The sequence below is a fragment of the Hemiscyllium ocellatum genome, chromosome 15 (genome assembly GCF_020745735.1).
Source record: "Hemiscyllium ocellatum isolate sHemOce1 chromosome 15, sHemOce1.pat.X.cur, whole genome shotgun sequence".
Taxonomy (NCBI): domain Eukaryota; kingdom Metazoa; phylum Chordata; class Chondrichthyes; order Orectolobiformes; family Hemiscylliidae; genus Hemiscyllium; species Hemiscyllium ocellatum.
In genome coordinates this window covers 8,023,501-8,047,972 of record NC_083415.1, presented here as the reverse complement: position 1 = coordinate 8,047,972, position 24,472 = coordinate 8,023,501, and positions in this window count along the sequence as shown.

Genomic DNA, 24,472 nt, shown 5'->3' with positions numbered 1-24,472 from the left:
GCTCTTGCATTTGACCTTCTAAACTGTATAACTTGTCAGGATTAGCCATTTCTCTGCCCAGCCTCCCAGCTGGTCTATATCCTCCTGCATCCTTTGATATCCTTCCTCACTATCCACATCTCCACCAATTTTTATGTCAACTGCAAACTAACTAATCAGACCACTGACATTTTCATCCAAATTATTTATATATCTTACAAATAATAATGGTTCCAGCATTGATCCTTGCTGAACTGCGCTGGTCACAGGCTTCCAGTCAGAAAAGTACCCCTCCACAGCCACCCTCTATGCCTTCTGCCTAGGAACCCTCCAACCACAAGGGATGAACGCAGATTTCTCCAGTTTCCTCATTTCCCCTCCCCACACCTTGTCTCAGTCCCAACCCTCGAACTCAGCACCGCCCTCCTAACCTGCAATCTTCTTCCTGACCTCTCCGCCCCCACCCCCACCCCGGCCTATCACCCTCACCTTAACCTCCTTCCACCTATCGCATTCCCAACGCCCCTCCCCCAAGTCCCTCCTCCCTACCTTTTATCTCAGCCTGCTTGGCACACTCTCCTCATTCCTGAAGAAGGTCTCATACCTGAAACGTCGATTCTCCTGCTCCTTGGATGCTGCCTGACCTGCTGTGCTTTTCCAGCAACACATTTTCAACTTTTTTCTCGTCTGTCTTCTATGGCTAAGGTCAGGAATCATAAGACAGCAGGTTATAGTCGAACAGCTATATTTGAAATCGCAGGCATTTGAAGCACTGCTCCTTCAGCAGGTGGAAGTGAAGTTGACTTCACCCGACTCACCAGTAGTGCTCCAAAAGCTTATGTTTTCAAACAAACCCGTTGGATTATAACCTGGTGTTGTGTGACTTACAACTTTGTCCTCCCCAGTCCTGCTCCAGCACCTCCACCTCCACATCATGGCTTCTATGGCCAAGCCAATTGTGTATCCAACCTGCCACCTTACCATGGATTCCACACAATTTGATCTAGACCAGCCTACCTTGTTCAATGCTTTAGTAGAATACATGTAGACAATACCATCGCCTCACCCTGATAAGTCATTTTCAACACTTTACTCAAAAGAAACTCAGTGAAGACTATCCTTTCATGAAACCACATTGACTGTCTCCAGTAAGTATATGCTTCTCTAATGCAAGTAAATCCTGTCCCTAAGAATCCTTGCCAATAGTTTTTCCGACCACCAGCAGTAAGCCTCACCAGACTATAATTTCCTAGATTACCCTGTTGCCTTTCTTGAACAAAGGAACAGGATTCGTGGTTTTCCAGTCTTCCGAGCCCTCGCCTGTGGATTCCGGAGATTACCATCAGAAAGATAACTTTTACCAAACAGGTTCCTTGCTAAAAGTAACTTGGGTGGCTCGGTGGTTAGCACTACTGCCTCGCAGCATCAGGGAGCTGGGTTCGATTCCAGCCTCGGGTGACTGTCTGTGTGGAGTTTACACATTCTCCCTGTGTCTGTGCGGGTTTCCTCCCACAATCTAAAGATGTACTGGTTCGGTGGATTAGCCATGTTAAGTTGCCCATGGTATGCAGTATAGCGGGGACCAGCTGTGTTGAAAGGGTGGGCTGCTCTTTAGAGAGTCAGTGTAGACCCAAATAACCCCTATCTGTACTGTAGGGATCGTACAATATAACTGCAGTAGATTTAAAATTTTCCGCCACAGCCATCCTCTGGAATCCTCAAGGAGATTGACTGGTGCGTGTGATAGCAGGAGATGGTTGACAAATATGAGCACAGGTTTGATGTGGACCCTGTCCCTGCGGTGGTCTGAGCTAACCCCCCAGCAGTAATCTGGGGACTGTTTGCAATTAAAAACTAGGGAGATGGAGAATGGGGGGTCTTGGCTGGTATTGCAACGTTTGTATCATCAGCCGAAATCCAAATGAGTGCCCAGCGACTCCATGGAGTTGTCGGATGTTGTTAAAGAGTGCAAATACATATCAGCTCTCGGAATTTCAATATTACTGATGGGAGTTGAGATGGCCAGAGAAAATGTAATGGCTCTTTCAGGTAATATCATGACAACTTTGCTCAATTTGTTCTGATGCATTATTACCCCATCACCAGCTTTTTAATTTAGTTCACATTGATTTCAGGTTTCTTTGTGACAATGTTAGAGCAACCAGGGGCTCAGTGATGATAATGGATGCATTGTACAGTGAGAAGGACAAGTAATGGCTGCGATTTAGTCAGGAGCAATATTCATTTTAATTAAAACAACAGGGGACAAAGATTTTCTTGAGCATTGAAAGCGAGAGTGAGATAAACATAAACCTCCTGCTGAATTCGAAATGCAGAGAGTCTCATATCATTTTATTGCAGCAGGATATACTGCATCTATTTCCCAACGCCATTATAGAAACTTCCAGACAGACAGACAAATCAAAACAGGGCTAAACGAGATATAACTCCCCTTAGGTTCACACAAGTAATAGCATTCCCTCAACATCATGTTGGACATTAATGAGGCCTTTTCTGGAATACTGCATGCAGTTCTGGTCACTCTGTTATGGGAAGGATATTTTCTATTTCTGGGCAGCACGGTGGCACAGTGGTTAGCACTGCTGTCTCACAGCGCCTGAGAACCGGGTTCAATTCCCGACTCAGGCAACTGACTGTGTGGAGTTTGCACATTCTCCCCGTGTCTGCGTGGGTTTCCTCCGGGTGCTCCGGTTTCCTCCCACAGTCCAAAGATGTGCGGGTCAGGTGAATTGGCCATGCTAAATTGACCGTAGTGTTAGGTAAGGGGTAAATGTAGGGGTTTGGGTGGGTTGCGCTTCGGCGGGTCGGTGTGGACTTGTTGGGCCGAAGGGCCTGTTTCCACACTGTAAGTAATCTAATCTAATTATTAAACTGGAGCGGGTTCAGAAGAGATTTACCAGGCTGTTGCTGGGACTGGAGGGTTTGAGTTATAAAGAGAGACTGGATAGGCTGGGACATTTTTCACTGGAGCAGAGGAGGCTAAGGGAAGACCTTACAGACGTTTATAAAATCACAAGGGATATAGATAAGGTGAATGGCAAGTAGCTTTTCTCTAGGATGGGCAATTTCAAGATGAGGGGACATATTGTTAAGATGAGAGGAGAAAGATTTTAAAACGACATGAGGGGTAATTTTGTTTTACACAGAGAGTGGTTTGTGTGCGGAAATGGTGGATGCAGATAGCTACGACATTTAAACACCATTTGGACAAGTACATGAATCAGAAAGGTTTGTAGGGATATGGGTCAAGCGCAGGCAGTTTAGTTTGGGATTATGGTCAGCGTGGACTGGTTAGACCGAAGGGTCTGTTCCCCTGCTGTATGACTCTACGACTCAGTGACTAACTGTGATTAGGAATTGGGATGGCGCCTGTAACTAGTGGAGGGCTGAAGGGCTCAGTGTCGGGGCCATAGGTATTTAGTATTCTGGAGGGATGAGGTGAATGAGAGACGATGCCTGGACATGGTGAGGGCTTCACTCCATGAGTCTCCGTGAGGAGGTGACAGAGTTGGAGCAGTGGTTCTGTGAGTGGGAGGTAGCAGGGAGGAAGTGGTGGCCTGGGGGAAGTGCTGAAGAGTAATGACCTCCTTCCCTGCCTGTCCAGCATCCCTGAGCCAGGCTACAATCTGTGTCGGGTCTGGCTGGGTCATGTGGCATGGCCTCCATTGGCAGTGAAATGGGCTGGTCTCCTCTCCACCATCCTGAGCACCGACACTGCCCTGTTAACAAAGCAGGGCGACGGGCTCTCCTTCTCTCTGGGCCACGTCCTCCCTGAGACCAACTCAGCACCACACGGTGAGGGCTAGTCCCTGGCCTGCAGTGTCTGAGGGACTGGGTTGCTGGCCTTTGAACGTGGTGCCGCAGAGTGAACCTCTGGCAACGGCGAGGGCACGTCCACGATCCTGCCTCTGCTCTTCAGTTGGGCAGAGACGTGTAATGAATGAGGTGAAGGGTGGAGGATAGTGGGAGAAAGGTCGCTCCCAGTCATGAAGGACCGGGCACCATGAATCCCCTCGACAAACCAAGGAAAGGTATAATCCCTCCCTGTGTTACCGACAGATCCAAACACTCACTGAGTCAGACTTTTAAATATTGCCGCAATCTCCAATTGTCTACGCTCGAGTGGCTGTGGTTTGGAGACTGTTTTGTCTGCCTGATGTAGGTTAATGAAGTGCAAAACGGATCTAGTTTCTGATTTCACTTTCGGGTTTCCTGACTCCCACCCTCCCTGTCTGTGAGCCATGAATTACTGCTGGGAACCTGGGAGTGTCAGAGCGCTGCGGAACTCATTACTGTTACCAAAGGACAATAGCAAGGCTAACACCTCCTCAAGTTTTGATATTTCAATGCAAGCAAGCTTTAGCACAGCAGAGAAAGAAAATTGCCCTCAAGTTCCCACCATGATGCATTAATCAGCCTACCTTCCAAAACTGAAGGACTGCTGAAGAGCCTGATATTTAAGGAGTTCGATTGAATTATTGACCATTCCTGAGCTGTCCAGGGTGGCTCTCCACCTTCTGTCTTGCATATGCTTCTCTGAACTTTGCTTCCCACTTTGAGTCCCGTTCACCAATCACACTGGCCTATAGTCGCTCCCAAACCACAAATACCACCACTGTCAGATTCTCACTTCAAAGCCTTTCATGGTCCTGTCCCTCTGTAACTCTACACTCTCCACCATTCTTATAACCTTCGAAGGACATTGTATTTTTTTGGCCTCTATCTCCTTGTGCCTCCTCCCCCATATGAGTCACTCACAGACTCACAGCACGGATACAGACCCTTCGGTCCAACCAGTCCATACCGACCATGTTCCTAATCTAAACTGCTCCCACTTGCCTGTGCTTGGCCTGTATCCCACCAAATATTTCCTCATTATGAAGTTATCCAAATGTTTTTTTTTTAAGTATTGCAGCTGTACCCATATCACTCACTCCACATGGAGGTTCATTCTACACATGAACCATTCCCTGTTTAGAAGAGTTGTCCTTCATGTCTTTTTAAAATCTTTTCCACTCACTGTAAAGATATGCTCCCTGAAATCCCCCACCGTGGGGAAAAATCTCCTCCCGTTCACCTTATCTATACCCCTAATGATTTTATAAACCTCAATAAGGTCACCCCTCAACCTCCTACACTCCAGGGTGAAATGCCCCAGCCTATCCAGCCTCCCAAACTCTCCACTCCCGGCAACATCCTGGTAAATCTCTTCTGCTTAATAATATCCTTCCTTTAACAGGGTGACCAGACCCACACACATACTCCAGATGAGGTGTATTGGCTGCTTTGCTTGCGGCTGCCTAGGCCCTAACTCCTAGGGGGTGGCACGGTGGCTCAGTGGTTGGCACTGCTGCCTCACAGCGCTAGGGACCCGGGTTCAATCCCAGCCCTGAGCAACTATCTGTGTTGCACATTTTCCTCGTGTCTGTGTGGGTTCCCTCCCACAATCCAAAGATGTGCAGGTTGGGTGGATTGGCCGTGCTAAATTGCCCATGGTGTTCAGGGATGTGTAGGTTAGGTTTGTTAGTCATGGGTAAATGTGTAATAATAAGGGAGGGGGATGGGGTACTCTTCGGAAGGTCAGTATGGACTTGTTGGGCCAAAGGGCCTGTTTTCACAATGGTGCGATTTGATTCTATTCCTGGAACGTATGTAAGTCTTTCATCCTGTTTCTCACGTCGTATCATCTTTTAAATCCGCCCATGGATAGAGCAGCAAGGTTAACATTTCGAGTTTTTGAGGCCAAGATAAAGATTGTGCCCATCCAAATCTCCTACAACTCACAAAAGTTTCCAAGGCAGCAGGAGGTTGTGTTGAAGGACAAGGGACAGCAGATAAATGGGAACTCCACCCCCTCCCTGCACATTCCCCTCCCAAATACTCACCATTCTGACTTGGAAATATATTGCCGTTCCTTCAGTGTCGCTGCGTCAAAGTCCTGGAATTCCCTCCCTGTCAGCACTGTGGGAATACCTACAGCAGTGATTCGAGAAGGCAGCTCAGCCCCACCTTCTTAGGGCAGTGCAATGACTCAACGGTTGGCAATGTTGCCTCACAACGCCAGGGACCCCAATTCAATTCCAGCCTTGGGTATCTGTGTGGAGTTTGCACGTTCTCCCGTGTCTGCATGGGTTTCATCCACGTATTCCGGTTTCCTCCCACAGTCCAAAGATCGGCAGGTTGGGTGAATTGGCCATGCTAAGTTGCCCATAGTGTGCAGGGATGTGTAGGTTAGGTGCATTAACCAATGGGAAAGACAGGGCTGGGGGTGGGTCTGGGTAGAAAGCTCTTGGGAAGGGTGTCATGGACGCAATGGGCCAAATGACCTGCTCCCATGCTGTAGGGATTCTATGATTCTGTCCACATCCTATGAAAGGATAAGATAAATTTATATTCCAAAAACTGACTCCTTTATTTGCTGGATAAGCTGCCTAATCAGCTAAAGTTTAGCTAAAATCAGTAAAGAGAATGAAACGGCTACCTTATTCAATGTTGCTTTCAAAATGCAAGAGGCAAACTCTTGCTGTGAGCAGATGCCCAAGTCAGCAGTGTTCAGGCAGGGACCATTTAACTCCAGGCCAAGCCACTCTCTGGGACTATCATCAAATCTGGTTTGACAGTGGGCCATCGAAGGAGGTTTCAGAACAGGAGCTTGGGTGAAGATGTTGCTTTGGAAGTTTTCTCTCCCAGATGAGAGATGGGCAGTGAGGTTGAGGGAGGCCTTTCCATGGTTTAAGGCCTAGGCACCTGAAAACGCAACCCCCGAAGGTAGAGACATCGCTGTTCATTTTTTTTTTGCCGTCATTTTGCCCACTTTGATGAGGTGGCAGCCCGTACTGAGATACTGAGAGCCTTTCACATGGTGTTTGTGATGAAATATACCCTCGGCCAGGACTAGACTGCTGGTGATTTGTGTTCCTCTGCCAATTCATGAGACATTCATTATACAGATTCTGTAAGTTAAGGCAGTTTGTGGAAACGAAGTGTTTGTACCCTCCGGGCATCTATACAACTGTGTTTTATGACCATCTCACGAGACAGCTCATCCATTCACAAAAGCGCCATTAACTCAAGTGCTAATATAACATTTCAGGCAGATTTTCTTACCAAGCTCCTACACTGTAGAATAATACAGAAAGCAGAGAAGTATGTCCTGAGGCTCAGAGGCCTATGACTTTTTAGTTTGATCCTTCTCTAGTCAATAAATCAGATCCACACCAAGTGTGTGGGCTGCAGAAGGACCTGCCGACTCAGTGTAATGAGCCAGTCATCGACAAACCCATTCCCTGAGAGGGACCTCTCCTCTTTCAAAGGTAGCTCGGACTATAACAGCAACAACTGGCATTTTTATAGCACATTGCACATTGCTTAATGTCCTGGAGTGCTTCGCACAAATATAATTCGATGCAAATTAACTCAGAGCTGAAAGAGGGTACAGGAACAACAAGATGACAAAAGCTCAGTCCTTTGAGTAACGGAGTTGTACAGGACATTGGTGAAACCTTCTATGGAATACTATGTCCCGTTCTGATGCCCAAGCTACAGGAAGAATATGATTAAGCTGAAGAGGGTTCAGAGGAGATTTACCAGCCTGTCGAAAGGTTTGAGTTATAAAGAAAAGCTGGATAAGCTGGGACTTCTTTCACTAGGACGTAAGAGGTTGAGAGGTGACCTCATAGAAAGTTTGCAAAATCATGAGGGTTATAGATAAGGTTAATGGTAGTTGTTGTTTCCCTAGGATGGGGGATTTCAAGGCCAGGGGGCCACACTTCTAAGGTGGAGAGGAGAGAAAAGACATGAAGGGCAAAGTTTTTACACAGAGGACGGTTTGCATGTGGAATGAACTTGGTGGATGCGGGTACAATTACAACATTTAAAAGACACTTGGATAAGTACGTGACTAGGAAAGGTTTGGAGGGATATGGGCCAGGAGCAGGCAGCTGGGACTGGGTTAGTTTGGAATTTTGTTCAGCACGGAGTGGTTGGACCAAAGGGACTGTTTCAGTGCTGTCTGACTCTACGATTTTGACTCAGTTGAAAGGCTTGTAATGAGCCCCTTTAAACAGTAGAAAGAGGAAGTGAGATGGAGAGCATTTGGGAGAAAATACCGGAGTCTAGGCTATGATATTTAGAGCCATGGCCTGCCCATGTGCTGTGGAGGAAGTGGGGGGTTTGTTTCTGAATCCAGAGTTGAAGAAACACAGAATTCTTGAAGGAACGGATGCCTAATGTTGGAAGGAGTTTCATTAAACAGCTGTTATTTATCCAGTTTACTTAAAGCCTTATGTTCTGGAGTAACCCTGCCTCCATATTCCATGCTAGCAACTTATGGCTATAGAGATCAGCATAGATCCCAGAGCTCATTTACAGATTCATCCAACCATATTGTGACAACTAGGGTTTGGGTTTCTGTCAGGGCCACTCAGCTCATGACCTCATTATAGCCCTGGTTTAAATATGGGTAAAAGCTGGAATGCAGGGGTGGGGGGGAGGATGACTGCCCTTGACACCAAGGGAACACTCAAACGGGTATGGCATCAAGGAGCCGGAGCAAAACTGGAATCAATGGGTATCAGGGGGCAAACTCTCTGGTGGCCGGAGTCATACCTGACACATAGGAAGATGGTCGTGGTTGTTGGAGGTCAGTCATCTCAGGACATCTCTGCAGGAGTCCCTCAGGATAGCACCCTGGGCCCAACCATCTTCAGCTGCTTCCTCAATGGCCTTCTGCCCATCATAAGGTCATAAGTGGGGACGTTCACTGACGATCACACAATGTCCAGCACCATTCACGACTCGTCACTTACTGGAGCAGTTCATGTTCAAATGCAATAAAGTCTGGCCGACACGTGGTCATTGCAGACCATTGCCAGGAAATGACTAGCTCATACAAGAGAGAATCTCACCATCACATTCAATGGCGTTACCATCTCTAAATACCCCACTATCGACATTCAGGGGGTAACATTAATCTGAAGTTGAACTGAATTTGACATATAAATGCTGTGCCAACAAAAACAGCTCAGAAGGTAGGAATACTGCAGTGAGTAACTTACCTCCAGACTCCCCAAAGCCCGTCCACCATCTCCAAGGCACACCTCATGAGGGTGATGGAGTACTCCCCATTTGTCTGGATGGGTGCAGTGCCAACAATACTCCAGGGGTTCAGTGCCATCCAGGACAAAGCAACTCACTTGACTGGTATCTCCTCCACAAGCATCTGCTCACTCCACTAACGGCGCTCGGTAGCAACAGTGTGTACATTCTACAAGATTCACAGCAGAAATTCACCAAAGATCCTCAGGCAGCACCTTCCAAATCCACAATCACTTCTATCGAGAAGTTAAAGGAGTAAACTAAAGTCATCCTAGTCTTCCCAGACCATGGAGATGCTCCCTCACTGGTGAGAGATGACTGGTGTTGCATTAACCAGAGGGTGACCATCCATCAGGGCCAAGTAGTTTCCTGGTAGCCTCAGCTGGTGCAGGAATTGAACCCATTAAATTGGCATCACTCTGTGAACAAAGGGCAGCAGGTACATCAAGACACCTCCACCTGTAATCCCCTCTTCAAGCCACTCACCATTCTGACTGGGAAATCTATCACCGTTCCTTCAGTGTTGCTGGGTTAAAATCCTAGATTCCCTCCTTAATGGTAATGTGAGGCTGCTGACAGCAGATGGTTTGTAGTGGTTCAACAAGGCAGCGTGTACCGCCCTCTCGGGGCATTTAGGGATGGGCAACAAGTGGTAGTCCAGGCAGTGATTCCTTCATCCCATGAATGGTTTTTTTTTAAGACAAACATCTGCCTATACCAGCCTTAAACATATTCAATAATGGGGTAAGGACAAGCCAAAAAGTCAGAACTCTTTGAGCAAAACATAAGTACTCCTCATCTTAGTGCTGAATCATAACATGCCTGCAGCATGGAAGAGGCCATTTAGCCCTTCGGGTGGACACCAACCCATCAAAGAGGATCCCACTCAGACCCCTATCCCTGTAACCCTGCATTCTCCATGGCCGGTCCACCTAACCTGCACACCCCTGCTCAGTACAGGACAAGTTAGCATGGCCAATCCACCTAACCTGCACACCCCTGCTCAGTACAGGACATGTTAGCATGGCCAATCCACCTAACCAGCACACCCTGCTCAGTACAGGACATGTTAGCATGGCCAATACACCTAACCTGCACACCCCTGCTCAGTACAGGACATGTTAGCATGGCCATTCCACCTAACCTGCACACCCCTGCTCAGTACAGGACATGTTAGCATGGCCAATCCACCTAACCTGCACACCCCTGCTCAGTACAGGACATGTTAGCATGGCCAATCCACCTAACCTGCACACCCCTGCTCAGTACAGGACATGTTAGCATGGCCATTCCACCTAACCTGCACACCCCTGCTCAGTACAGGACATGTTAGCATGGCCAATCCACCTAACCTGCACACCCCTGCTCAGTACAGGACATGTTAGCATGGCCAATCCACCTAACCTGCACACCCCTGCTCAGTACAGGACATGTTAGCATGGCCAATCCACCTAACCTGCACACCCCTGCTCAGTACAGGACATGTTAGCATGGCCAATCCACCTAACCAGCACACCCTGCTCAGTACAGGACATGTTAGCATGGCCAATCCACCTAACCTGCACACCCCTGCTCAGTACAGGACATGTTAGCATGGCCAATCCACCTAACCTGCACACCCTGCTCAGTACAGGACATGTTAGCATGGCCAATCCACCTAACTTAAGCCTTTCAGTGTCAAAACAATCACGGCACTTCAAGAAACAAGAATGCCTTTCATTCTCCAAACGGCCAGTGAGTTCAGAGTCAGTATACCCTCCCTGTCAGTATACCCTCCCTGTCAGTATACCCACCCTGTCAGTATACCCACACTGTCAGTATACCTTCCCTGTCAGTATACCCACCCTGTCAGTATACCCACACTGTCAGTATACCCTCCCTGTCAGTATACCCACCCTGTCAGTATACCCTCCCTGTCAGTATACCCACCCTGTCAGTATACCCTCCCTGTCAGTTTACCCACCTTGTCAGTATACCCTCCCTGTCAGTATACCCACACTGTCAGTATACCCTCCCTGTCAGTATACGCTCCCTGTCAGTATACTCACACTGTCAGTATACCCTCCCTGTCAGTATACCCACCCTGTCAGTATTCTCTCCTTGTCAGTATACCCCCCCTGTCAGTATTCTCTCCCTGTCAGTATATCCTCCCTGTCAGTATACCCTCCCTGTCAGTATACCCACCCTGTCAGTATACACTCCCTGTCAGTATACCCTCCCTGTCAGTATACACTCCCTGTCAGTATACCCACCCTGTCAGTATACCCTCGCTGTCAGTATACTCACCCTCAGTGAAAGTGAGGACTGCAGATTCTGGAGATCAGAGCTGAAAACGTGTTGCTGGAAAAGCGCAGCAGGTCATGCAACATCCAAGGAGCAGGAGAATTGACGTTTTGGGCATGAGCCCTTCTTCAGGAATGAGGAAAGTGTGCCAAGTATACTCACCCTGACAACCACCTGACAAAGGAGCAGCGCTCCGAAAGCTAGTGCTTCCAAATAAACCTGTTGGACTATAACCTGGTGTTGCGTGATTGTTAACCTTGTCAGGAAAGCTCTTCCTATGGGACCAACCACGTAAACCTTCAGTGTTCCACCTCCAATGCAACAATAGCCTTCGTTAAAAAAATCAAAAAAGAACAAAGAAAATTTACAGCCCAGGAACAGGCCCTTCGGCCCTCCAAGCCTGTGCCAATCCAAACCCACTGTCCAAACCTTTTGCCGAATTCCTAGGCATCTGTATCCCTCTCCTCCCCACCTCCTCATGCATCTGTCCAGACACACCTTAAATGAATCTACCATGCCTGCCTCTACCACCTCTGCTGGCAATGCGTTCTTCTGTGTGAAGTACTTGCTGCGTGTATCACCTGTAAACATTCCACCTCTCACCTTGAAAGCGTGAGCTCTTGTTATTGAATCTTTCACTCTGTGAAAAAACTTATCTCTATTTTGTCGACCTCAATCAGATCCCCCCTCAATCTCTTTTTTTCTAATGAAAACAAACCTAACCTACTCAACCTCTCTTCATAGCTAACACCTTCCAGACCAGGCAACATCCTCGTAAACCTTCTCTGCACCCTCTCCAAAGCGTCCACATCCTTTTGGTAATGTGGCGACCAGAACTGTACACAGTCTTCTAAATTCAGCCAAACCAAAGTTTTGTACAATATTGGCATGACCTGCCAGCTCTTATACTCAATACCCTGTCCGATGAAGGCAAACATACCATATGCCTTCTTGACCGCTCTATCCACCTGTGCAGTAACCTTCAGGGTACAATGGACCTGCACTCCCAGATCTCTCTGCCCATCAACTTTTCCCAAGGCTCTTCCGTTCATTGTATAATTCGCTCTAGAATTAGACTTGCCTAAATGCATCACCTCACATTTGTCTGGATTGAAAGCCATCTGCCACTTTTCCGCCCAACTCTATCTATATCCTCCTGTATTCTCTGACAGTCCCTTATGCTTTCTGTCACTCCACCAATTGTCGTGTCATCTGCAAACTTGCTGATCATACCAACAGTGCCCTCTTCCAGATCATTTACGTATATTACAAACAACAGCAGCCCCAGCACTGATCCCTGTGGAACACCACTGGTCATCATTCTCCATTTCGAGAAACTCCCTTCAACTACTACTCTCTGTCTCCTGTTGTTCAACCAGTTCTTTATCCACCTAGCTAGAACACCCTGCACACCATGTGACTTCACTTTCTCCATTAGTCTACCATGAGGAACCTTATCAAACACCTTACTAAAGGCCATGTATATGACATCAACAGCCCTTCCTTCATCTATCAACTTGGTCACTTCCTCGAAGAACTCTATTAAGTTGGTAAGGCACGATCTCCCCCATACAAAACCATGTTCCCTATCACTGATAAGCGCATTCATTTCTAAATATAAATAGATTTTATCCCTCAGTAACTTTTCCAGCAACTTTCCTACTACTGATGTCAGGCTCACTGGTCTGTAGTTACCTGGAATATCCCTACTACCCTTCTTGTACAGGGGGACAGCATGAGCAACCCTCCAGTCCTCCGGCACCTCACCTGTGTTTAAGGATGCTACAAAGATATCTGTCAGGACCCCAGCTATTTCCTCTCTCGCCTCCCTCAGCAACCTGGGATAGATCCCATCCGGTCCTGGGGATTTGTCCACCTTAATAACCTCTAGCCTACCCAACACATCTTCCCTCCTTATGTCAACATGATCCAGAGTAAACAAACTTCTATCTGTAATCTCAACATTTAGCATGTTCCTCTCCTCAGTCAACACTGATGCAAAGTAATTATTCAGAATCTCACCCATTCTCTCAGGTTCGGCACACAGCCTTCCTTCCACATCCTTTAGTGGACCAACTCTTTCTCTAGTTACCTGCTTGCTTCTTATATAAGAATAAAATGCTTTGGGATTCTCCTTAATTCTGCTCGCTGAAGTTATTTCATGGCCCCTTTTAGCCCGCTTGATTCCTCGTTTAAGACTTGTCCTACTCTTCCAATATTCCTCCAGTGTCCGTTCTGTTCTTAGCTACCTAGACCTTATGTGTGCTTCCCTTTTCTTCTTGGCTAATTGTACAATTTCTCCTGTCATCCACAGTTCACGAATCTTGCCCTTCATATTCTTTGCCTTCAACGGGACATGCCTATCCTGCACTATTTTTAACCTCTCTTTGAAAGCTTCCCACATCTCAAATGTGGACTTCCTTTCAAATAGCTGTATCCAATCCACATTTCCAAGCTCCTGCCTAATTTTGTTATAATTGGCCTTGGCCCAGTTTAGTACGCTTCCCTTAGGACCACTCTCATCTTTATCTACGAGTCTTCTAAAACTTACAGAATGTGGTCACTGTTCCCAAAGAAATCCCCTACCGCAACTTCTACCACCTGTCCTGGCTCATTCCCCAGTACCAGGTCAAATATGGCCCCTTCCCTCATTGCACTATTGACATACTGCTCTAGAAAACTCTCCAGGACGCTTCTTACAAATTCTAACCCATCCAGACCTCTAACGCTAAGTGTATCCCAGTCAATGTTGGGAAACTTTAAATCTCCCATCGCCACTACCCTATTGCCTCTACATCTTTCCATAATCTGTTTACCTATTTGTTCTTCTACCTCACGCTCACTGGTGGGAGGCCTGTAATACAGCCCCAACAATGTAACTGCACCCTTCTTATTTCTCAGCTCCACCCATGATGCCTCACCACCCAAGACCTCCATAGTGTCGTCCTTTAGCACAGCCGTGATATCATCCCTGACCAGCAATGCAACCCCACCCTCCACCCCCAGTCCCTTTTACTTCCCTCCCTGTCCTGTCTGAAGCGTCTATATCCTGGAACATTTAGTTGTCAATCATCATGTCCTCCCTTCAACCAAGTCTCTGTGATTGCAATAACGTCATACTCACAGGCACCAATCCAAGACCTAAGTTCATCTGCCTTACACACTATACTCTTTGCATTACAGTAGATGCATTTCAGGCCACCAGTTCTTTTGCGCTCATCTGTTCTCTGCCTACTCTTCCCTGTATTAATGTTATCTTTATGATTCTTACAGTCTCCAGTCTCCACCTCACTGCCTACTTATTTTCTGTTCTGGTTCCCAGTTCCCTGCCACATTAGTCTAAAACCTTCCCAACAGCAGTAGCAAAAACTCCCCCAAGGGCATTGATCCCGGTCTGGTTCAGATGTAGACCATCCCTTTTGTAATAGTCCCACCTTCCCCAGAACCGGTCTCAAATGTCCAACAAATCTGAACCCCTCCCTCCTACACCATCCCTCAAGCCATGTGTTCTCCAGCCTATTTTTTCATTTCTACGCTGGCTAGCACATGGCACTGGTAGTAATCCCAAGATCACGACCTTTGAGGTCCTCCTCTTTAACTTCTCTCCTAGCTCCCTGAATTTTTATGTCAGGACCTCATCTCGTTTCCTACCTATATCGTTGCTGCCAATATGCACCAAGACAACTGGCTGTTCACCCTCCCCTTTCAGAATGCTCTGCAGCCGATCGGTGACATCCCTGACCCGAGGAGGCAACATACCATCCGGGAGTCCCGTTTTCGGCCACAGAACCGCCTATCTACTCCCCTCACAATAGAATCCCCTATGACTATGGTCCAATGAGTCTTTTTCCTGCCCTTCTGAACAGCAGTGCCTGCCACAGTGCCATGATTTTGACAGCTGCTGCCCTCCCCTGGTGAGCCATCTCCCCCAACAGTATCCAAAACAGTTTACCTGTTTCAGAGGGAGATGACCGCAGGGGACACTTGCACTGTCTTCCTACTCTTTTTCTGTCTTTTGGTCACCCATTCACTGTCTCCCTCAGCAACTCTAACCTGCGGTGTAAACAGTTATAAAGTCATAGAATCATAGAGATGTACAGCACGGAAACAGACCCTTCAGTCCAACCCATCCATGCCGACCAGATATCCCAACCCAATCTAGTCCCAGTTGCCAGCACCCGGCCCATTTCCCTCCAAACTCTTCCTATTCATATACCCATCCAAATGCCTCTTAAATGTTGCAATTGTACCAGCCTCCACCACATCCTCTGACAGCTCATTCCATACACATACCACCCTCTGTGTGAAAAAGTTGCCCCTTAGGTCCTTTTTATATCTTTCTCCTCTCACCCTAAACCTTTGCCCTCTAGTTCTGGACTCCTCGACCCCAGGGAAAAGAGTTTGCCTATTTATCCTATCCATGCCCCTCATAATTTTGTAAACCTCTATAAGGTCACCCCTCAGCCTCTGACATTCCAAAGAAAACAGCCCCAGCCGGTTCAGCCTCTCCCTATAGCTCAAATACTCCAACCCTGGCAACATCCTTGTAAATCTTTTCTGAACCCTTTCAAGTTTCACAACATCTTTCCGATAGGAAGGAGACCAGAATTGCACACAATATTCCAACAGTGGCCTAACCAATGTCCTGTACAGACGCAACATGACCTCCCAACTCCTGTACTCAATATTCTGACCAATAAAGGTAAGCATGTGCTATCCACGACCTCCTCAGCATCGTGGATGCTCCACAGTGAGTCCATCCGCAGCTCCAGAGCCGTTGAGCAAGAGCTGTCAAACAAGAGCTGCAGCTGGACACACTTCTTGCAAGTGTAAGAGTCTAGAATGGAGGAGAAAGTGAGGACTGCTGATGCTGGAGGTCAGAGCTGAAAATGTGTTGCTGGAAAAGCGCAGTAGGTCAGGCAGCATCCAAGGAGCAGGAGAATCAACGTTTCGGGCATGAGCCCTTCTTCAGGAATGAGGAAAGTGTGTCCAGCAGGCTAAGATAAAAGGTAGGGAGGAGGGACTTGGGGGAGGGGCGATGGAAATGCGATAGGTGGAAGGAGGTCAAGGTGAGGGTGATAGGTCAGAGTGGGGGTGGGGGCGGAGAGGTCAGGAAGAAGATAGAATGTCAGACACGTTCCTGAGCTCCCACATCAAGCAAGAGGCACATGCCACGGGTCTGAGGTCCCCTACCATTGTAAGGTTAGCTTTATATCATCTAACTAAAACCAAACAATGCACTAAAATATATGAAAAAGAAAGATAAAGACAAAATAAAAGCCTTACCTTACAGAGTCTTTTTCTTCCGGTTAGAGGAGGGGGGTGGAAGGGATCCACTACACGTGTAGTATCTCGGGTTAAGCCACAGCCCGAATATAAATCAAGCCTTTCCCTTCCCGGCAGCTTCACTCCTCCTTCTCTCCTCGCCACACAGTCAAACATGGTGACCACAACCACACTCTGTAATTCACGCCCGGCCTCACCAATGCCCTGCCCAGTTGGAGCAAGATTTCTTTACTCATGTACTCCAGCCTGCTCACAACGAATGTCAACAAGCCATTTCCCTTCTCCATTGCTCGGCATATCTGCATGCTAATTTTGTATTCCACACTCAAGTTGCTCTGAACATCAAATTCTACAAGTTTCATGTTTAAAAAACAACAATGCTTTGCTATCTTTATTTATAGCGGGAGTGAGTAACCTCCCACTTCCCCACATTACACTCCATCAGCCACACTCTTGTCCCATTCACAAAACCTATGGATACCTTTGCATCATCTCTGCATGGTAGCTACATTTCCACCAGCTTGGTGTCATTTGCAAGTTTACTCTCAGTCTGTTTGTCTCAATCTCTAGTGGGGATTGTAATTAGCTGAAGGCTCAGCACTGATCCATTCAGCACTCACTAGTCACAGACTGCCAACTTGAAAATATCTTTGTTTCCCGTCAATTAACCCATTAATTCTCTTTGTTAATATATTACTTTAACTCCTAAGCCCTTATCTTGCACACAAATCTTGCATTATTGAATGCCTTTTGGAAATCCAAATTGCTTATCTTTATCCTGCAGTTAATTAGGATTAGTATAATATTCCTGGGTAATGGTCCCTGTCAATGGTAACACTGGACTAATCAGATCTCAGACTGAAACATGGCTAAATGGACCATAACCCCCATTTTTGTAGTTGAATTACCATGCCTGTGTCACTGAACATATTCACACATGGCTGTTAATGCTCCCTTAACAGAAAAACACAGTTTATTCCAAAAATGGAAAATAATTACATAAGGAAATAAACCATGCAAGATAATTTAGATAATTTAAGATAACATAAACAATAAAAAGAAAAGTTTTGCCCGTTTTTCCCCAGGAGTATCCTTTGCAGATACTCAATCCTAGTGAATATCACACTCCCATCCTAACTTTTTTTAATTTCTTATGTGACTGATGAGGTTGCAAACATTTCCTTTAGGCGAATTTCCACACATCTGCCTGATGTAACTTTCTGTCTCTCCCCACGGTTCACAGACATTGACTTTTCCAAACCTTTTTAAACGAATCCTGATCCATTTAAACTGCTAAAGCAACGTGAAGTCTGTTTCCCAGCTCGGGGACAACCACAAACTAAATTGGCCTTTTACTACAGCAGGACTGACCTTATCAACTGAAACCCCTGTTTTTGAACCTTTGTTCTGTGTTTTCTGTCAGTCAATAAATTCTTAATTTATTTCATCGTCAATTAAACACTTTCTCCACCTAACCAAGGTAACTGATAGGTTCATTCAGCTTAGGTTATATGCTTTTCTTGTAACAGTTGTTCAAAATCATATTTCTGTCGCATCAACTCACAGCAACTTTCACAGAGCTGAAAACTAAACTCTCTTTAACCACCAATTTCAAATTCCAACTCCCAAGTAATAACAACCTTACATCACACTGAGCAAGTTATTATCCCGTGTGCAAACTTGTGACTAGGTCAAAAACTGACATGGTCAAACCTCATCGATCACAAATTATCCTGGGAAGGCAAGCGGCCTCAGAAATGTGATGAACAGGTGAAGCAAGTCGTGTTTATGCTGTTGTTACGCTGTGGTGAGGTGAGTGATATTCTCCACCAATAGGAAACTGCTATCAATCCAAAATATACCTCACAGGTGAATGACATCATGAATAAATATCAGTGCCAGTGAGATGGTGGGTGTGTACACTGAACCATTGGCTGATGAGTCAAACGACAGATTCTTTTGGCTGTGTGGAACAGGCAGAGTACACACTCTATTCAATCAAAACATGCTTTCAAAACACAAAACAAAATGTCTCTGATGGATGTGATTTTAGAATGGGCAGTACTTCAATGTTTGGGAGAAGATTTGTAGCTCGGGTGCTCGTTGTTGTGGTTCTGTTCGCCGAGCTGGGAGTTTGTGTTGCAGACGTTTCGTCCCCTGTCTAGGTGACATCCTCTGTGCTTGGGAGCCTCCTGTGAGGCGCTTCTGTGATCTTTCCTCCGGCAATTGTAGTGGCTTGTCTCTGCCGCGTCCGGTTGTCAGTTCCAGCTGTCCGCTGCAGTGGCCGGTATATTGGGTCCAGGTCAATGTGCTTATTGATTGAATCTGTGGATGAGTGCCATGCCTCTAGGAATTCCCTGGCTGTTCTCTGAGAGGCATGGCATTCATCCACAGATTCAATCAACAAACATATCGACCTGGACCCAATATACCGGCCACTGCAAAGGACAGCTGGAACTGACAACCGGAAGCGGCAGAGACAAACCACTACAAATGCCGGAGGGAAGATCACAGAAGCATTTCACAGGAGGCTCCCAAGCACTGAGGATGTCACCTAGACAGGGGACGAAACGTCTGCAACATCAGGAATGAGGTTTGTGGGGCGGGGGGGCTGAGAGAAAAATGGGAGCGGGTGGGGTTGGGGGGAATGTAGCTGGGAAAGCGATAGGTGGATGAAGGTGAGAGAGAAGGTGACAGGTCAGAGGGGGGAGTGATGGACAGGTCAGGAGGGTGATGCTGAGTTGGAGGCTTGGGACTGGGATAATGTGAGGGGAAGGGGAATGAGGAAGCTGTTGAAACCCACATTGATCCTGTGTGGTTGCAGGGTCCCGGCCTGGTTTGGGCTACATATGTCTGTGCAGTCAGGTAGGGGCTCTGAAATGGTCAAGCAAGTCACTCACTTCAAGGGTAATTAGGGATGTGCAATGAACACAGATCCCATGAAAGGAGACAAAGCAGGCCGAATGGCCTTGCCGAGTGGGTACAGAGGAGGTAGCAGGATGGTGCCTGGGATTGAGACATTGAGCTACAAGGAGAGCTTGTTTTCTTCAGGGCAGAGAAAACTGAGGGGGAGCATAATTGAGGTATATAAGATGACAAGGTGAATAGAGAGCAGGTGTCAATAACAAGAGAGTATAGTTTTAGGGAGGGGCAGGAGACTCACAGGGGATTTGGGATAAAACGGTTTAACTCCGTGAGTGGTAGGAACCAGGAATGCATTGCCTGGGAAGGTAGTGAAGGCTGGAAACCTCACAACCTTTGAAAAATATTCATCAAATATCATAACATACAAGGATATGGGACAAGACCAGGACATTGGGATTGGTGCAGTTTTAGTGGTAGTTATGTCACTGCAGACTCGATGGGCCGAAGGGTCTTTTCTGCACTGTATAAATCTATCAATAAGTGTGGTCCAGACTGTGCAACTATTGCTTGATCACACCAGAGTCAAGATCAGAGTCAAGGTTAGCATGGTGCTGGAAAAACACAGCAGGTCAGGCAGCATCCAAGGAGCAGGCAAATCAATGTTTCGGGCATAAGCCCTTCACATCAGGGATGGTGATGGGCGCATCATCATTCCTGAAGAAGGGCTTTTGCCCGAAATGTCGATTCTCCCGCGTCTCAGATGCTGCCTGACCTGGTGCTTTTCCAGCACCACTCTAATTTTGACTCTGATCTCCAGCATCCACTTTCACCTCCCCCCACCCTGATGATTGTTTTTGTTTTCGTGTGACTCGCAACAATCTATTACAAAAGAGGTGAAAGCTGGGTGGGTAAAACCTGTCCCTTCGCAGGTATCTCTTGATTTGATCATGGTGGCTGAAGGCCACAGTAGACCACTGCAGAATATGGCATCAGCCCTACTGCCAAGTCTTGGCATACCCCATGGCCACCTTCAGGGAATGGAACCATTGGTGAGCATGCTATATCTCAGTGTTTAAATACTGGGCCACGTGTGTGCGTTGGGTGATACCCTGCATTACCAGTGCCTGAAACAGTAGGCTAGTGTACAGGTGTAGCTCATACTCAGGGAAGCTGATAGAATGTTATGTTTCCTTGCAAAAGAAATTGATTGCAAGACTGGGGATGTAATGTTTCACTTATACAGGGTAGTGGTAGGACAGCATCTGGAGTACCGTGTATAGTACTGGTCAGCATACGTACAGAAGGATATTCATGTGCTGGAAGCAATGCAGAGAGGGTTTACTAGATTAATACCTGGAATTAGCAGATTGCCTTGTGGAGGAAGGCCAGGCGGGTTAGGCTTGTGTCATCTGCAGTTTCAAACAGACAGAGGTGACTGAATTGAAACATACAAGAGCCTAGGGAGGGACTTGACTGGGTGGATGTGGAAAGGGTGGGTCCTCTCATGGAAGAATCTAGAACAAGAGGGATCATTATCCACGTTTATGTGTTTCAAGATATCCAGCACTTCCTCCTCTGTAATCTGGACATTTTTCAACATGTCACCATCTATTTCCCTACAGTCTATATCTTCCATATCCTTTTCCACAGTAAATACTGATGCAAAATACTCATTTAGTATCTCCCCCATTTTCTGTGGCTCCACACAAAGGCTGCCTTGCTGATCTTTGAGGGGCCCTATTCTCTCCCTAGTTACCCTTTTGTCCTTAATGTATTTGTAAAAACCCTTTATATTCTCTTTAATTCTATTTGCCGAAACTATCTCTTGTCCCCTTTTTGCCCTCCTGATTTCCCTCTTAAGTATACTCCTACTTCCTTTATAATCTTCTAAGAATTCACTCGATCTATCCTCTCTATACCAGACATATGCTTCCTTCTTTTTCTTAACCAAACCCTCAATTTCTTTCGTCATCCAACATTCCCTATACCTACCAGCCTTCCCTTTCACCCTGACAGGAATATACTTTCTCTGGATTCTCGTTATCTCATTTCTGGAGGCTTCCCATTTTCCCAGAGGTTTGAGAGACTTTGGAATTCCCCTCCTCAAAAGGTGGTAGATGCAGGATCTCTAAATAGTTTAATGGAAGAGGTAGAGAAATTCTTGATTACGAATAGGCTGAAAGATTATTGGGGGATATGCCGGATTGAGATTAAAATCAGACCAGTCATGATTTTACTGAATGACGGATCAGCCTCGAAGGGGTGAGTGGCCTACTCCTGTTCCTTGGTTGTAAATTTGTTCATGACAAAGCCTGGAAAAGATATTAGATTAGATTACTTACAGTGTGAAAACAGGCCCTTCGGCCCAACAAGTCCACACCAACCCTCCGAAGAGCAACTCACCCAGACCTATTCCCCTACATTTACCCCTTCATCTAACACCACAGGCAATTTAGCATGGCCAATTCACCTAAGCGGCACATCTTTAAACGTGGATAATGATCCCTCTTGTTCTAGATTCTTCCACGAGAGGACCCACCCTTTCCACATCCACCCAGTCAAGTCTCTCCCTAGGCTCTTGTATGTTTCAATTCAGTCACCTCTGTCTGTTTGAAACTCCAGATGACACAAGCAGAGCACCCGAAGGAAACCCCACACAGAGAATGTGCAAACTCCACACAGACAGTTGCCTGAGGTGGGAATTGAACCTGGGTCTCTGGTGCTGTGAGGCAGCAGTGCCAACCACTGAGCCACCGTGCCCCCCAGCTTCTTCATAATCCACCTGGTCAGAGACAATTCAGTGCAGTTTCCATCCTTAGGAAAAAGAACCTCTGTCAGCTTCCTTATACAGCAACGGACAAACCCATGACAGATGAAGTATATTGTGAATAACTGAGATTATCCACTTAGTAGTAAAACAAGAAAGGAGATTAGCATCTGAATGATGATAGAATGGGAAAGGGGAGGGGCATTGAGACCTGTGTGTCCTTGTACACCAGTCATTAAAAGGAAGCATTGTAGGAGCAGCAGGCAGTTGCAGCTGTGATCTCCAGCATCTGCAGACCTCATTTTTTACTCGAAGGTAAAGAGTATGTTGGCTTTCATAGTGAGAGGATTCAAATGCAGGAGCAGGGATGTCTTGCTGCAGTTGTATAGGATATTGATAAGACCACACCCGGTGTGTTGTGTCTGGTTTTGGTCTCCTTCACTGAGGAAGGATGTTCTGGCAATGGAGGGAGTGTAAAATAAATTGACCAGACAGATTTCTAGGTTGGCGAGATTAAAATATGGATCATTTGGGATTGTATTCACTGGAGCTTAGAAGAATAAGAGGGATATGAACTCATAGAACTGTTTAACATTCTAACAGGGCTGGACAGGGTAAATGCAGGAAGGGTGTTCCCAATGGTGGGGGAGTCCAGAACCAGGGGTCACAGTCTTCGGATACAGGTGAGCTATTTAGGACTGAGATGAGGAGGAATGTCTTCACCCAGAGAGGGCGGAGCCTGTGGAATTCTCTGCCACACAAAATAGTTGAGACTAAGACACTGAACGTTTGCAAGAAGACGTGGCTCCACAAGTTGCGATTGGCTCCTTCCTGCTGCTGGTGCCTGACTACATGATGGCATTAGGTGACACAACAAGGTCGCAAATGGTACCTGGCGTCCAATCACTGACTGACATCAAGATCTCTTCCCTCCACATACACACGCCCTGCCCACACCAGTGCCCAGATGAGTGCCCAGTGTGGGTCACAACTGCACTGTCGGGGAAGAGCGCCACAATAACTCGCCAAACATTGCAGCAAACATCTCCAATTGTGCAGCACACCCTACTGAGCTTCCTCCGAGTCAGAGTAGACTCTCAATTAGACCCCTTTAGCCTTATTCAAAACCCTCCCCGTTACATAGAGCTTACATCAGGGAGAGAGGTTCTATCTAATGTGCTTCCTCCCTCATAAATCACTCATTTCAAATTGCAACTCTGGAGGTCAACAGTTAGACTTTCATCAACAATTCACCTTTTGACAGTTCCTTTTTGTAATCGTCAAAGAGTTGCTCTATATTTCACAACCTGAATCAATAGAATTCTGCCACTTTGATGTCCAGACATTGAAATGTTTTTACTTACAACGATTCTTAAAAAAAAAAGCTATTGATTTCATTGACCAGTCTCCTCCGCCATGATCAAGACAACAATGTTGAAGACCTTCAGGGCTGCTTTCGCATTTCATCAGGCAATTGATCCGGTTCTGCAGAGTTCACTGCTACTGTTAAGACATTGTGACTTAGAAGGTACTTGTAATAATGGTCTTAGCAACTTTAATAGGTTCATCACTAAAGAATTTGCTCTTATATATAGTGACATCTTCGAGAGCTGCAGCCAATGGAGAACATTGAGAGTGTAGCTAATTTAGGAAATGCAGCATGGTGAGGATGCGCTGCAGAAATCAGAGGATCCATTTCTATGAAGTTCTTTAAAGTACTAATATTTGCTACGACACATGGAGAACTGGGAAGGATGATGGAGTTCCCATTGGAACTAGATCAGTCTGACAGCACTGGACAGACTAAAACACAGAAACAATGTTCCTGACACCTGGGGAGTAGGGGAGTAGAACCAGAGGGTCATAGACTAAGGATATGGGGTCGGCCATTTTGGACTGAGATGAGGAGAGACTCTCAGTGAGTGGGGAGCCTGTGCAATACTCTGCCACAGAAAATAGTTGAGGCCACAACACTGAATGTTTCCAGGAAGAAGCGAGAGAAGTGATTGCTGGGCCTCTTGCTGAGATATTTGTATCATCAATAGTCACAGGTGAGGTGCCGAAAGACTGGAGGTTGGCAAATGTGGTGCCACTTTATAAGAAAGGTGGTAATGACAAGCCAGGGAACTATACATCAGTGAGCCTGACCTTGGTGGTGGGCAAGTTATGGAGTCA